Here is a 12,817-nt window from a genome sequence, read left to right on the forward strand (position 1 = left end):
GTCCGGGGTGAGTGACCGGGAGCCTCAGGGCCATGGGAAGTTTGTCACCTTGGGGGAGCAAAGAGGACAAAACAAGAAAACTGAGGGAATGGTCAATGACTCAAGATTCTGTTGTGTCCTTATCATGTACACTTTTATCATTTTATTAGGGAATCTTATGGGTTTTTGTTGAGCTCCACTCTTGTAGAGGCAGCATCAGTAAACAGAAAAACCATTAAAATTTTCAAATGGAAACGTGCTCGTAGGTACAAGTCCCAGACATCAGCACTGCTGGAGCTTAGGGATTTGGTGCAACGTTTTCCTACTTTGACTTTCACTTCTCCAAGAGGTCACTTCCACCCATCACATACACAAAGCAGAGTCTTACTTCTGAGGACGTCACCAGAGAGATGCAATTTTTCACTCACTGATGGAAGAGATGAGCCCTGTCTTCCCAAACATTGCTGTGGCTCTAGTCAGTAATCAGAGGGAAAAAAAATCCTAAAAATATTTTGCCACTTATAAAACATAAAACAGTTTCCAAAAAATGCTTAGAAATTACAAAATAGTAAAAATAACAAGCCAATGGTACCTTTGAAGTCCCAACAGCAACGTGAAGTCCGTTGTCTTGGTTTTCTTCAGAAAGAGAATTCCTGTGGTGCCGCCTCTGTATTCACAAGGTGACTGGTTACGCAGCTAGTTCCTGAACTCTATATGCTTCCAGCTGAAAGATCAGATGAAATGGACAAATGAGAAAGTATCACTACAGTTGGGACTTCTGATCACAGAAGACTCCGTAACGTCAGTAGTTCCCAGAATAAGATGCCTGAGCATTGCAAAGAAAGACAGGAACATTCGACGTTGCCACGGCATTGCCGGCTGACTCAGTGGGACAGACGGGAGTTTGCAGGCACAAGAGGAAGCCAGCGGCTCTGGGCATGGGGACACCCCAGACCCCTGCCAGCATACTGCTTCAGTGCTGGAGAAACTCTGAATTTTCACCTGTTTCCCCACCAGGAGGGCTGTGAATAAGCATCCTCAGAAAACAGCCTGTTCCAAGACCTGACACAACTATTTCTAACATTTTAGCAACCTGGGATTCCAACTTTTTGGTTTTGATCACTATTTCAGTAACATGTCTCGGATGTTTTGCTTTGCCTCTTAGCTTCAGACCCAGTGCTGCATAGCCAGACGCTTGCAATATCCAACATCACAGACACCGGGAGAGCGCTGCATATACAATGGAAAAAATGCAGTGGTGACAAATACACATCTATATATACACACACGTATTGACATTCAGGTGGGCATGCGCAGCTGAGGTTTTCAAGGCTGGCAGGTTATTTACTCTTCTCCTGGCCTCAGAACATTTCCCCGAGAACTCTACAGGCGGCATTTCAGCAGAGCCCAGCAACCCACGGCCCTGCGACAAGGCTCAGGTGGGGAATTCACTGACCACAAGGCACCTCCAACTGCCTGCAGCTCACCTAGCTTTCCAGCTGGCACAAAGCAAACATCACCTTTGCATCCACAGGCCATTACACTTGACTTTCGCACCCACTGCAAGTGTCCTCCTAAATAAACACGCGAGTAATTAGGAAGGATGGAGCTGGGTGGATTCGGCGGAAAAGCAGCACCTGCACACCTCCACTGAGCTGCGTGGTCACTACTACCTGGTACGGAGGTGGTCTGGGAGGCTTCATGATGGACTGCATGTCACCTGCAAGAGCTCGCTCCATCCTCGCCGTCACAGAAAGTGGTCCTTAAACCTCCAGCAGTTGAAACCCTGTTATCCGCCAGGGAGAGGAGCGCAGCCATCCCGCCATCCTCTTGACCAGTGCTGGAGCCCCAACACTGAGCATAAGGTGCAACCATTTTAATTGTGTACAGTTCTGGCTAGGAAATAGAGCCGGGCCTGGCATGCTGTGTGGCACTCCCAGCTGTGCTGGAAGCACATCTGAGCTCAGGGGCTCCCAGCTGCCTGGCACGCGGCTCTCCTGACCAGGCAGAGGGAGCTGCTCTTGCCTGCCGTGGGATTTCTCGGTTTTCTGACCTGCGAGCACAACTTGGTCATAAAACAGCTTGGGAAGAGGGCAGTGTCCTTTAGGCTTCCATTTGTAGGCGTGCAAATACATCTGTAACTTGATTAATCATTTCTCCCCCTTCTATTGTTGCCCATCACATAGAGCAAAAAGTGGGAATGTTTTGGTCTTCCTTCATTAGCTGCATTAATTTTTAATTTAGAGCCACAGTTACACCAAGGAAATGGATGGATTTGATTCAAACTTCACTCAAACATCCTCTGGCCAGATGTACCGGCTGTGACTGCAAAAACCCATCTTCCAAAAGCATTCCCCACTCAGAGTTTGTGAATCTTTGCTGACAGGAGCCCCCTCCCCACCTTCAGCCCCTGATGGGGTAACCTTGCTGGCTGCTCACCCTGCTCACGCTGGCGAGGCACAGACCAAGCTGTGCCAAGCAAACCCCCATACCTCAGTCACCATGGCAGTGCGTGGCTGCCTTGCCCGCGCTGCAAATTCTCCACAGGTCACACCTGTGGCCAATAAGGCCTGAGGGAGAGAGCAGCAGGAAAACAGGTCATTAACTGAGCAAACACACTGATGCCATGAGGAAGCATTTGGCAGAGAGAGACAGCCGTGCTGCATTGCCTTCCTGTGCCTCCATGGGCACGGGCACCACTGGCTGTTTTCCTCCCCGCCACCGTCCTTGCCCAGCCGCTGCTGCACGTCCCAGCAAGGCAGGGCATGGGGCAGACCCGCGTGGGCTCCTCTCCCCACGGCAGCCACCAGCTGGGCTCCGCGGGAGCGGGGCCGCACGCCCGCGCCAGGGCTCGCTGGGGACCAGCCCCGTGACTCGGGCGAAATGAAACACTTGGCCGTCTGGCATATCGCTCCGTTCCCCACCAACGGCACAAATAGTCACTGCGCGATGCACAAACACCGGGATCTATTATTGGCACCTCTTCTTGGCTTGCCGTCGTGACGTGCAACCCGCACGCAAGTGTTAGTGCCCTTATAAGGCTCCCAGCACAAACTTAAATTTGTTATCCTCTGGCCGATGATACAAACTGCAATCTCAGTAGCATACGGCATGGGGAGGTGGGAGATTTTCTTGGCTCTGTGGTGAGAGAGAGAAATTAAAAAAGGAGCCTACAATGCTGAGTCACTGTGACAAATAACTTACTATGGCATACATTCAGGGTTTAGCAAAGAGGCAGCTGAGAGTGAGTCAGTGACTGACTAGTGCCTCCTAGATTTTCCTCCTTGGGAAAGATTCAATTTAATGTAACGAAGCGCCGGCAAAAGTAGTTCTCAGTGTTACCATTACCAAGTCAATATCACTAATTACACACGTGGTTAAAACTGTCAAATTACATTACGTATTGCGGAATACATGCATGCTGTTTGGTGTATAACATCACTCATTAAGAAGCAATAAGTCCCATTAAAAATACAGGTTTTTGCATGTGGGGAAATTTGGACAAACTTCAAATGTTTGGCCGTGTTATTTCAAGCATCTCCCCTCTTTTGGTTGCTCGACTTCTCAGCCTTATCAATGTCTTATTTTGCATTCTGGTTTAGCAGTCTGTAGCACAATTTACACCAAACTAGAGAATTTTGCAACCAAAAAAAGACTGAGTACAAAACGGTTTTGAGGTGGAAGTTGCACAGATGTCACAATCCACCAAAACACTTGTCCCTGTAAAGTCAGATTTGCATGTGCTGAATCATGGCCAAAGCTATTCTTGTTTTGTTGTTGCTGCTGTGTTTTTCTCTCCTCCCTCTGGCCAGGCAGACGAGGTCTCACCCAGAGAAGCAGCTTGCTCAGGACCCCACACCCATCAGATCTACATGACATTGCCCTTGTCCCCTTCTGCAGCTCCAGCTTCTCTACCTGTGACAGCAATGTAAGACTGGAGCAGCCCCCCAATGGCTAAAAATCTGCAGACAGCACCTTCCTACTGGTACAACCCCCCTCCCTTCCTGGCGCAGCTCCTGATTAAATTTCCAAATGTTTGCACGGCTTCCTTCTGCCCTGTGACGGGCACCTTCAGGAGGCTGCTTGCTGCTTCTCTTAACATGAGCACCAGGGAAAAGGTTCCAAGGCAGGTCTGTCAAGAGCCAGGGAAGCCAGGACCAGGCTGGGCCACCCTGCAGTCCTCACAGTGTGCTGCTGCTCCGGCCAATCCCTTCTACCTGTGCCTCATTTTCTCCTGACAGAGAGGGTTTTGCATCAGCCCTGAAATTCCTAAGATACTATGCTAACCAGTACATGATGGGGAAGATTATAACTGTTTGCAAGCAGACCGCAACCAGGTGGAAGGAATTTCCTATCTTCTTCTTCCACCTGAGCCATGGGGCTCAGCCTGGGAAGGGGAATGTTTTGCCTCAAGTAAGTCCAGCTGGGATGCTGCAGTCAGGCCATCCTTTCTGAGCACAAATAAAGGCATAGAATAATCCACTGTTCACTTGAAATGTTAATTAGTGAGTGAATTATACTCATGCTGTTCCTGTCTGATGACTGGCTGCTGAAGAAGTGTAATTAGATATTCATCTCTGTTGTCCAACTTGTATGATCTACAGTGGTCCAGTTGCTCATTAATGTATGCATAAAGCTGGTCAAATATTTTTGCACGACACTTTTGTATGTTTCTTAAAAGAATGCCTTTTTCCTCCTAAAACAAAGCTTTTCTTGAGAAATGGTGACATCATCCACAATTTCACTATCTTTTTTTAGCCAAGTGCATCTCCATCAAACCCTGCGGGACAAAGGGACTCCTTACTTCCACATGGCCCCACTAAAGCAAATTACCAGCCCCCCCCGGAAAACCTCCACTGCTCTCCCAAGCAGGGCTGTGGGGCAGCCCAGGGCTTCCCCCAGGGAATAGGGCGGGCAGTGGGGCTGGTGTTTGATGCACTGTGCCAGCATCGGATCCTCCGTGGCTGCTGACAGGCTCGAAGCCAGGCTATGAAGTGATCCTGCAGTGGACAAGAACGTAGAGTTGTGACCAAAAGTCCTCTTTTAAGGAGGAGCTGTCTTTTCTCTCTGAAGATCACACACAGACCCTTCTTTTAAGAACAAATTCATATAATTTTGAAGAAAAAGGTACTTTTTTTTTTTTTTTCCAGGCAGTTGTGAAGAGCAACTCTCAGATATGACCTTTCCAAAATGCCTGCCAGCGATCAACTATAAAACAAGAGATCTCAGTAATATTTTTCTAATGCAGAGTGAAGAGCAGCCAACTTCCCATAGAAAAGGAGGAGGATTTTCTCAAACTAATTTTATTTCCTTATCTTTAGTCATCCACTGAAAAGAAAACACTAAATATATTCCCCAGTCTACTCCTTCCAGTGATAGCTCGAAGGAGTAAAGAACCATATGCTCCTTCAGCTGATCTATACTGTCTCCATGACAATGCACATTTACAAAGTTTGCTCCCCACAACTCCGTAACGTGTGCTCTGGCTGCTTGCGGTGCAGGATGCGGGGCAGCTGCCCAGCACAGCTGGTGGCCATCACCGCAGCGGCTGGGCACAGTTCACCCACCTGCTGCCACCTGAGGGACTGTGCTACCTCAGATGCTCTGGGAGAGGCCATCCTGCTCCCCACAACGTGCCCAGACTCCTGGCGGGTAACCATCAGTGAGCTGGAGGCACGGCCACGCAGCTTGGCCTACACACCGGCTGAGGCAGCGAGTCCCTCCCACCTCTGTCCAGGCATTAAGACGTGAAACGCCTCGAAAGGAGAAATGGTTTTAGCTCAGTTTAGCCACTCAGAGAATCTTAGGGAATTTACACAGAAAAAAACGTGTCTTCCTTAAAGCGTGCTTTTGCAGTGCGGCTCCAGTGGGTGAGGGCCACACGGCTTCCTTGGCAGAGATTGCTTGGCTGGAGCCAGGTGCTGGGAACAGCCTTAGGGGTCCCGGGACCCCATCAGGGCAGGATGTGGCAGGAGCCCTATGGTACTGACAACCTCACCCCCTAAGGATTTATTTTTATTGATGTTTACTGGTGTAGCTGCAGTTCGTGCCACGAGGCAGCGTGCTGTGTGATGTGCACACCACACAAATGGTAAGGGAGCAGCGTGGCAGGGTATGCAGGCTGGGACACCTAGGAAATCGAGGGATCCCTTCCAAAACAGCATTGCAAGAGGTCATATTCTGTAAGTCTTCCTTCCCAGGTACGGCAGGGCACCAACAGCCTCCCAGCACTAGCTTTATGCTCCAGGTGCATCACACCATGATAACCGGGCAGCCAACACAGCAGCCATCCTGGGCTCCTACCCCGTGAGAAAGCATAGAAAACATCTCATCTGTGACCACCAAATGCCACCAACACCAAGGGAAGGCACCGGTCAACAAAAAAGTAGCTGTGACCACCCCGTCTGCCACCCAGACCAGCCAGGACAACATTGGGGAAAGACCCTGCACCCTTGCAAAGAGGAAAGGCTGTTGGCAGTTTCACACTTGGCCTTTCCTACCTGCTGCTTGTTTCTTGAGAAGAGTTAAGAAAGGGTCAGAAATGCTGGCAGGTGGGCAGCAACACGAGAATGGGGCTGATATTGCAGCTGTGGGACTTAACAAGCATGCCACCCATGATCAGGATGACTGATCCCAGAGGTGCAGGTGAGCAGCCCTGCTGGCTGGGGCAACTCCTGCTGCCTAGAACTGGAGGCATGACAGGCCTCTCCTCTACACTCCTTTAATGCCTTTACATCCCTGTATTTTCCCCATCTCGCTTGCAAAAGTTACATACCAAAAAACATAGGGAAGTTGGGATTTACCTCCAGCCAGCTAAGCCAGCATGCCCAGCTTATCGGCTAGCTTAATGGACAAGAAACTTTCTATTACGATGTAATAGAAGTAAAACATTCAGGAACAGGCTGCGTCTGGGCCACAGGCTGTCAATTGGCAGCCTCCACTTCACCAAGTGCAGAAAGACGTTATATTGTTATTTTCAGAGCCCGTGTGTTTCACTATTCCCCGATCGGTACAATAGCTGTCAGCACTCCTGTTTTGAATTTCACACATTTGCTTAATCAGAAACCAACAAAAATACACAACCGGCTGCAGTGGCGCATGAGACAAATTCTTGCTTTATCAAGGAGTTGCCCAAGATACGTGTTGCAGATTAGGTTAACCCCACGTAATCATTTCTAAAATGGAACTATAGTACATGTTTAAAATCAGCAATAAAAACCTCAGCTGGCTAAGAAGTTTATATTTAAAAATTAAGAAAAATAACATTTACTTTAAAGGAATCCTGACATAAATTTTGTGTTGTCAGAATGAAACATTTTTTCCCCACTTCACTACCCCATAGACTGACCTAGGCAGCCAAATCTCTAAGAATTTATCAGATGTCCTGATTTCACCCAGACTGGCATTTTTCCACCAGAATCCTGTCCCACTGAAGGTCTCCCCAGCTGCAACGCCTACTGCTCACGTACCCCCGAGTGGACCCCAGAAGCTGGCAAGCACCAGCTTCTGCCACAGCTTTCTGCTGCTCAGCTCCTCCCAGTCTTTGCCCTCACAGCAGCCAGGCCCGGGATGCTGCTTGCAAGCTGTCTCAACATCCCTCTGACGTCTGTAAATATATGCCAAGTTCTAATTATGCTTGACAGTCTTCTGCAAATTCTGACTCTTTCTCCCCCCTCTTTGAAAATGCCAGATTTCTCCTGAAGTCTATTTAGAGGGAGTAAAATGAAGGCTTTTCTAATTAGAGATGAGTCTCCAGTTATCCCTTCACCTCCTGTACCAGGAGCAAAGATGAGTTCTGCCAACGAGGAGTCACATCTAGACTAGTCTACCAGCATTATGCAATGGAAGGAGGTGTGCAAGATCAGGTTTCTGCTGGGAGCGGAGACAGCTCAGAGTCACAGCTTCCTCTTCAAGCCTCCGAAACTCACGGATTCATAAAGACTTGGTTTCCCAGTGCAAAACAACCCTCTTTCAGGGAGAAAGAGCCAGCTCTGCCTAGGCTCTGCTAATCTCCCTGTTTAGCAGGAAAGCACACGGGGCCTGTCGTGCCAGAAGCCTGGGAGGCAGTGCCCGGAGTTATTTGGTGCCTCTGGGAGCTCCCCAGTGACTGACAACAAGAAGGATTCAATGTGTACACCCAAGCATCAAGCAAACACCGTCTATTAAGAAGTTTAAGGGGAGGAAATGCTTTCCAGACACACAAGCCTTTTCTAAGGGAATTGCTACTCTGTAGGATGTCAGACACATAATGCTGATGCCATAAATGTCACTATACAGCAGTTCTCATTCAGAAAATATATGATCGATGTCAAGAAAACCCAATGAAATATATATATTCTTTTAATTCCCCTTAACCCTGCCCCTTTCTCCAGGGCTTTGAGGAACACACTTCAGGAAAAGCTTTGAAGAGTCCTGCAAGAAAAAAAAAATAAAAATCAATCTCCTCCAGCTTTTGGGGGTGGGAAAAGCTAAAACTCACTTCATCGTATTAGGGGTCGAGGAAGGAGCACAGCCCTGGAAGACAGCACCCACGTGTGACTGGCACCTTCATCCACATGTGGCTGGGGATGCAGTGACAGACAGGTCCCAGGGGCTTATCGGGCATTTTGCCAGGAAATATTTCAGCCTAGAGCCCGGTGGAAAAAGGCATCAGCGTGAGCAGGAGAGTTGCTAGCTTCCTGCCCAGCAGATCATGCAAAATTGTGTCTCAATTAAAATATGTGTTTTTCCCTCTCCTGTTTGGGGCATATACACAGTGAAAAGCAGAGGGAGCCAGGGAGGCTTTATAAGACCTTGGTCAAACCAATGCAAGCAAACGGATATGTGTGAACAGCCACAAGTCCTAAGCCCGCAAGGGCAGCAGCATCTCGTGGTTCCCATACCACTGAGCTCTGTCTGGGACCAGGCTGCGTCCCCTCACTTCCCCTGGCTTCAGGGACCCTGGCTAGGGGAAGGTGCTCCCCCAAATCTACAAAACAAAACCCTATTTTCCTTTTCTCTTTTTCCTATTTACCCTGCTCCTCTTGCATTCACCTAAGCCAGAAACTCTGCTATGTTGATTAATTTCAGCCCTGCAGGAATTTCTCCAGAGGTTGAGGCTGAGTGGCCGCAACACCAAGACGCTGGCTTGCTGGGGCTGCTCTGCATCAGACCCCCACAGCCATGTGGTGAGGGACAGCAACAATCCTGAAACCCTCAGAGCCTGGAGACACAAGCTAAACAAAGAAAATATTAGTGTCTTCATTAAGCATGGAGATTAAGATCCTGATTTATTTTATTCAATTGCCGCTGGCTCCCTTCAGTCAATAGGGAGAGATAGACAGCTCCAGGGGTGATTCAAACCAAGTTGGATTAAATGCCCTGGAGATATACCTATGCTGCTCCCTAGGCTATACAGGGGGCTTAAAGCTATGGTCCTCCTGTTTTAGATGGGTTTGTCAAGCGGAGGTTTATCCAGGTGAGCTAACATCTCAAGACTGCATCAAGGCTGGGTTTAAGGTGAAAACCTGCGGCTGGAGAAAGAGTTGTGTCTCTGTCCTTGGAAACCCAGGCCAAGACCCCAACAGAAGAGCCAGTCCCCCCATTTTTACTGTGTTATTTGTGCACTTTATGGTCACCTAGGAGGTTTTTTTCCATGCCTCCTGCTAAGTGACTCCCTGGAGTGGGCTGTTTGTCCCCCCAGCATAAAATAAAGAGTCACACCAGCAGCAGAGGGTGTGGGGGCAGACGCTTTTTGGGCATCAGTACTGGCAGTTTTTAGAGCCTCCAAATGAGTAGGCGACTGTGCTGAGGCTCTTTCTCCCACCACAAATCACGAAGCCAAATATCTCAGCTGCACTGCATGTCTGCAGGAGCTCCTCCTCCGGTGCTGGGTAGTGTGGGAAGGGCTCTGCTGGCACGCAGCTCACCCGCACGCTTGCATGCCTGTGGACAAAATTAAGGCAAGACCCTGTGCATGTTCAACACGCACGCGTGTGCTAAGACCTGCTGCTACTTGTAGCCTGGCTTCACAAGAGCAACCCAGAGCACCCCAGACATTGGGACTATGTGCCCCCAGCCATGTCCTCTGGAGATGTGTGAGTAGTCCTGTGCAGGGAGTAGGAGGATGTGAGCATCAGGACACCAGAGTGCAGAAGTTTCCTATTGCTTCTTCTGAGAGGGAAACAAATTAGCTCAAGGTAGTAGAAACAGATGTACTTACATATCCTACACCCTTTAAAAGAAAGGCCCTTCTAGTGAAACAGATGGGTTTAAGTGCCATTTAAAGCAATTCCTGCTTTACCCAAGAAAGCCTCACACACGCTTCACATGTGGATTACCCAAGCAGTGTAAACAAGAAAGGCTCTGGCCACACGTTTCTAACATCACACAAAGCCTAACATCACATGAAAGCAAAGCCAATGGAGGCGAGGAAAACAACCCCTACATCCTTAAACTTCACACAGTGTCACTGGCTTCGAGCTGCCTGTGATTAGGAATGGAGCTGCGCTGCTGCTTCTTCCTTTTTCTGCTCACATCTTCTGATACCCCAGCGAGACCTCTTTAGGAACACATGACAGCATGGCTCCAGTGGTTCTTCTGGATTCTGAAGACCACTGCAAAAGGTGAGGGTAATTTCACAAATAAACAATTGCACAAAGAGAAGTTGTCATTATAGATGTCATGTCTTTAAACTCTTCAATGGACACAGCTAAGCCACAGGTTTAGCAGCACTACCTTGCTACCTTGGCCACTTGGCACCTTTCCTTATGTTCATTTTCTTCAGAGGCCAGAAGAATTAAAGCAACACGGTAAGCTTCCCGGGTTTCCTTTTTTTTTTTGGTCTTCCTTTCTTTTGCAATCATGTACGGCAGACTAGGGTCGTAGCCAATACATACTATAGGCCCATTCATGGGGAATTATGTGGAAGACAAGTAACATCTAATTTCTCGTTGTGTTCAATAAAAAGGTGCTAGACACAGGAAAAACATGGGGTTATTTGTTCACTTCCAGTCAAGGCACTACTTAACAGCTAAAACTTTGCTAAAACAAAGCAGTAGAAGAGAGAACAGTCAGACTTTGTCAGACTGGTCAATGTGGACAGATGAAACATTAACCTGAACAAAGTCTAGAGAGAAAGACATCCTCTTGTCTCTCCTCCGTGCCGGCTAGCGCAGCCACTGAGCTCTTACTGCTGCTGCCATTTCAGAAGTGACAGCTTTCAGGAAAGCCAGGACTGGTTTGCAATGCTGAGCTGAGGGAAACACACACAAGCTACAGCTGAACACAGAAACAGAGCAGACTAAGATATTTTTAAAAGAACAAAAAAGAGCCCTAAGGAAATAGAAGAGCAGAGTCAAGACAAAATGCTCCCAGCAATGAAAAGAAGGCTGCAGCTTTGGCTCACTGCTTAAGTCAGCGTTTAAGAAAGAAAGCCTAACACAAACAGAGATGAGGAGACATGGAATGCTCAACATACCTGCTGGTGGCAATGCTAAAAGCATTGAAGGGTCACCTCTTGTAGAAAAGAGCATTCCTGGGGGACTGCTGCTCTGTCTGCTTATATGTATGAATGTCCCCACCACCAGCACTCGTTTACTTTTGTCAACAGAGTACACTTGAGCCTTTTCCTGCAAGCACTTACACCTGTTTCCTGTAAGGGTGGTGACAGTGCTTGCAGGCTTCTCATGCTGTCAAGTAGGCTAGAGATCAGCTGGCCCCTCATGAACAATACCTGGTAATAGTCCTCATGTGCTGGGTACCCCACCTGTTCTGCTCCAGACATCGCTCCTACTAGCCAGTGCCCTTATAACACTGGAGGAAGGAAAGGGGTAGCACACCAAAACCATCTCCTTGTTCTCATTTCCATCTCTCAAAAGTCAGCCGCCCCATCCAGCCTGCAGCCCCATGGTTGTTAACAGCACTGAAGTCACACAACCCCTTCCATGAAAAGAACAAAACAAAGCAGTGTTGTCAGCTGAGAAAGAAGAAAATTGTTTGTAACTATAAGGTCAAATAATGCCTGCTCATTGCTAAATGTTACAGAGATGCAGGGGTAGGTGAGCATGAAACTTGGGGATAAGCATGGACAAGTTGATAAAACTAATGAAGCCAATGTTTCTTACACACTTGGGACAAAAGCTGCTAAAATATAGCTACAGTAATGGTAGGACATCTGGGGCATTTTCATAGTAGAACAAATTTGCTCAAATGTTCAGTCTTCATTTCTTCATCCAGATCTCCAGTGGTGTTTTGGGCAGCGTGTTTCTAGAGCCAGTCCTGGAAAATTGAGTGAGACCTTTCTGCAGCAGGAGAATGGATAAATATGGGACAGGCTGTTGGGAACTGAAAGGATGCAGCGTACTCTTCTGGAAGGGTCTGTACAGGTTTTCGGTGACAACAATAATCAGAAGATTTTGCAAATGAGAATTTCTAGAGAAGGGTGGTTTTATTTTTATGATTTTTTTTTTTTTTTAATTAATGCCTTTTAATATAGCAGCTTTCCATATAAAGATGTAGAGCCATTTTGCTGTACAGATTAATACGGCTTGTTCTAAGATACTCTGTTTTGATCATAGATTAATTTGTACAGGTGTAACTCTTCTCATCTCTGTGTAAATACTCTTGACTCACCTGCACGGTGAAACCTGAACTGGGACTGGATCTTCAGTATGGTTTCCTGGCTTTGGGATAGGCTGTAACCAGCATTGTCTGCTTCTAACAGAACAGGGATGTGCAGCAGAGTCTTTTTGATGTGCGTGTGTGCAATTCAGAAATGCATGCACAAGTGTAAATACTCTACCACTGATTTAAACAACCTGGGAAAACATTACTGAGAAGGTATAAGACAGTAGCAGAG

General features: G+C 47.8%; 1 protein-coding gene across 1 annotated transcript in view; it reads right to left on the reverse strand.

Moving 5' to 3' along the window:
• Nucleotides 1–592, reverse strand: part of BDNF (brain derived neurotrophic factor) — a 48,896-nt gene extending 48,304 nt beyond the window's left edge. Inside the window, exon 1 of the mRNA XM_032189040.1 lies at nt 572–592. The gene's annotated coding sequence lies outside the window, so the exon portion shown is untranslated. The remainder of the gene's footprint in view (nt 1–571) is intronic.
• Between the last annotated feature and the right edge of the window lie 12,225 nt (nt 593–12,817).

This window comes from Aythya fuligula, chromosome 5 (assembly GCF_009819795.1).
Source record: "Aythya fuligula isolate bAytFul2 chromosome 5, bAytFul2.pri, whole genome shotgun sequence".
Lineage (NCBI taxonomy): Eukaryota > Metazoa > Chordata > Aves > Anseriformes > Anatidae > Aythya > Aythya fuligula.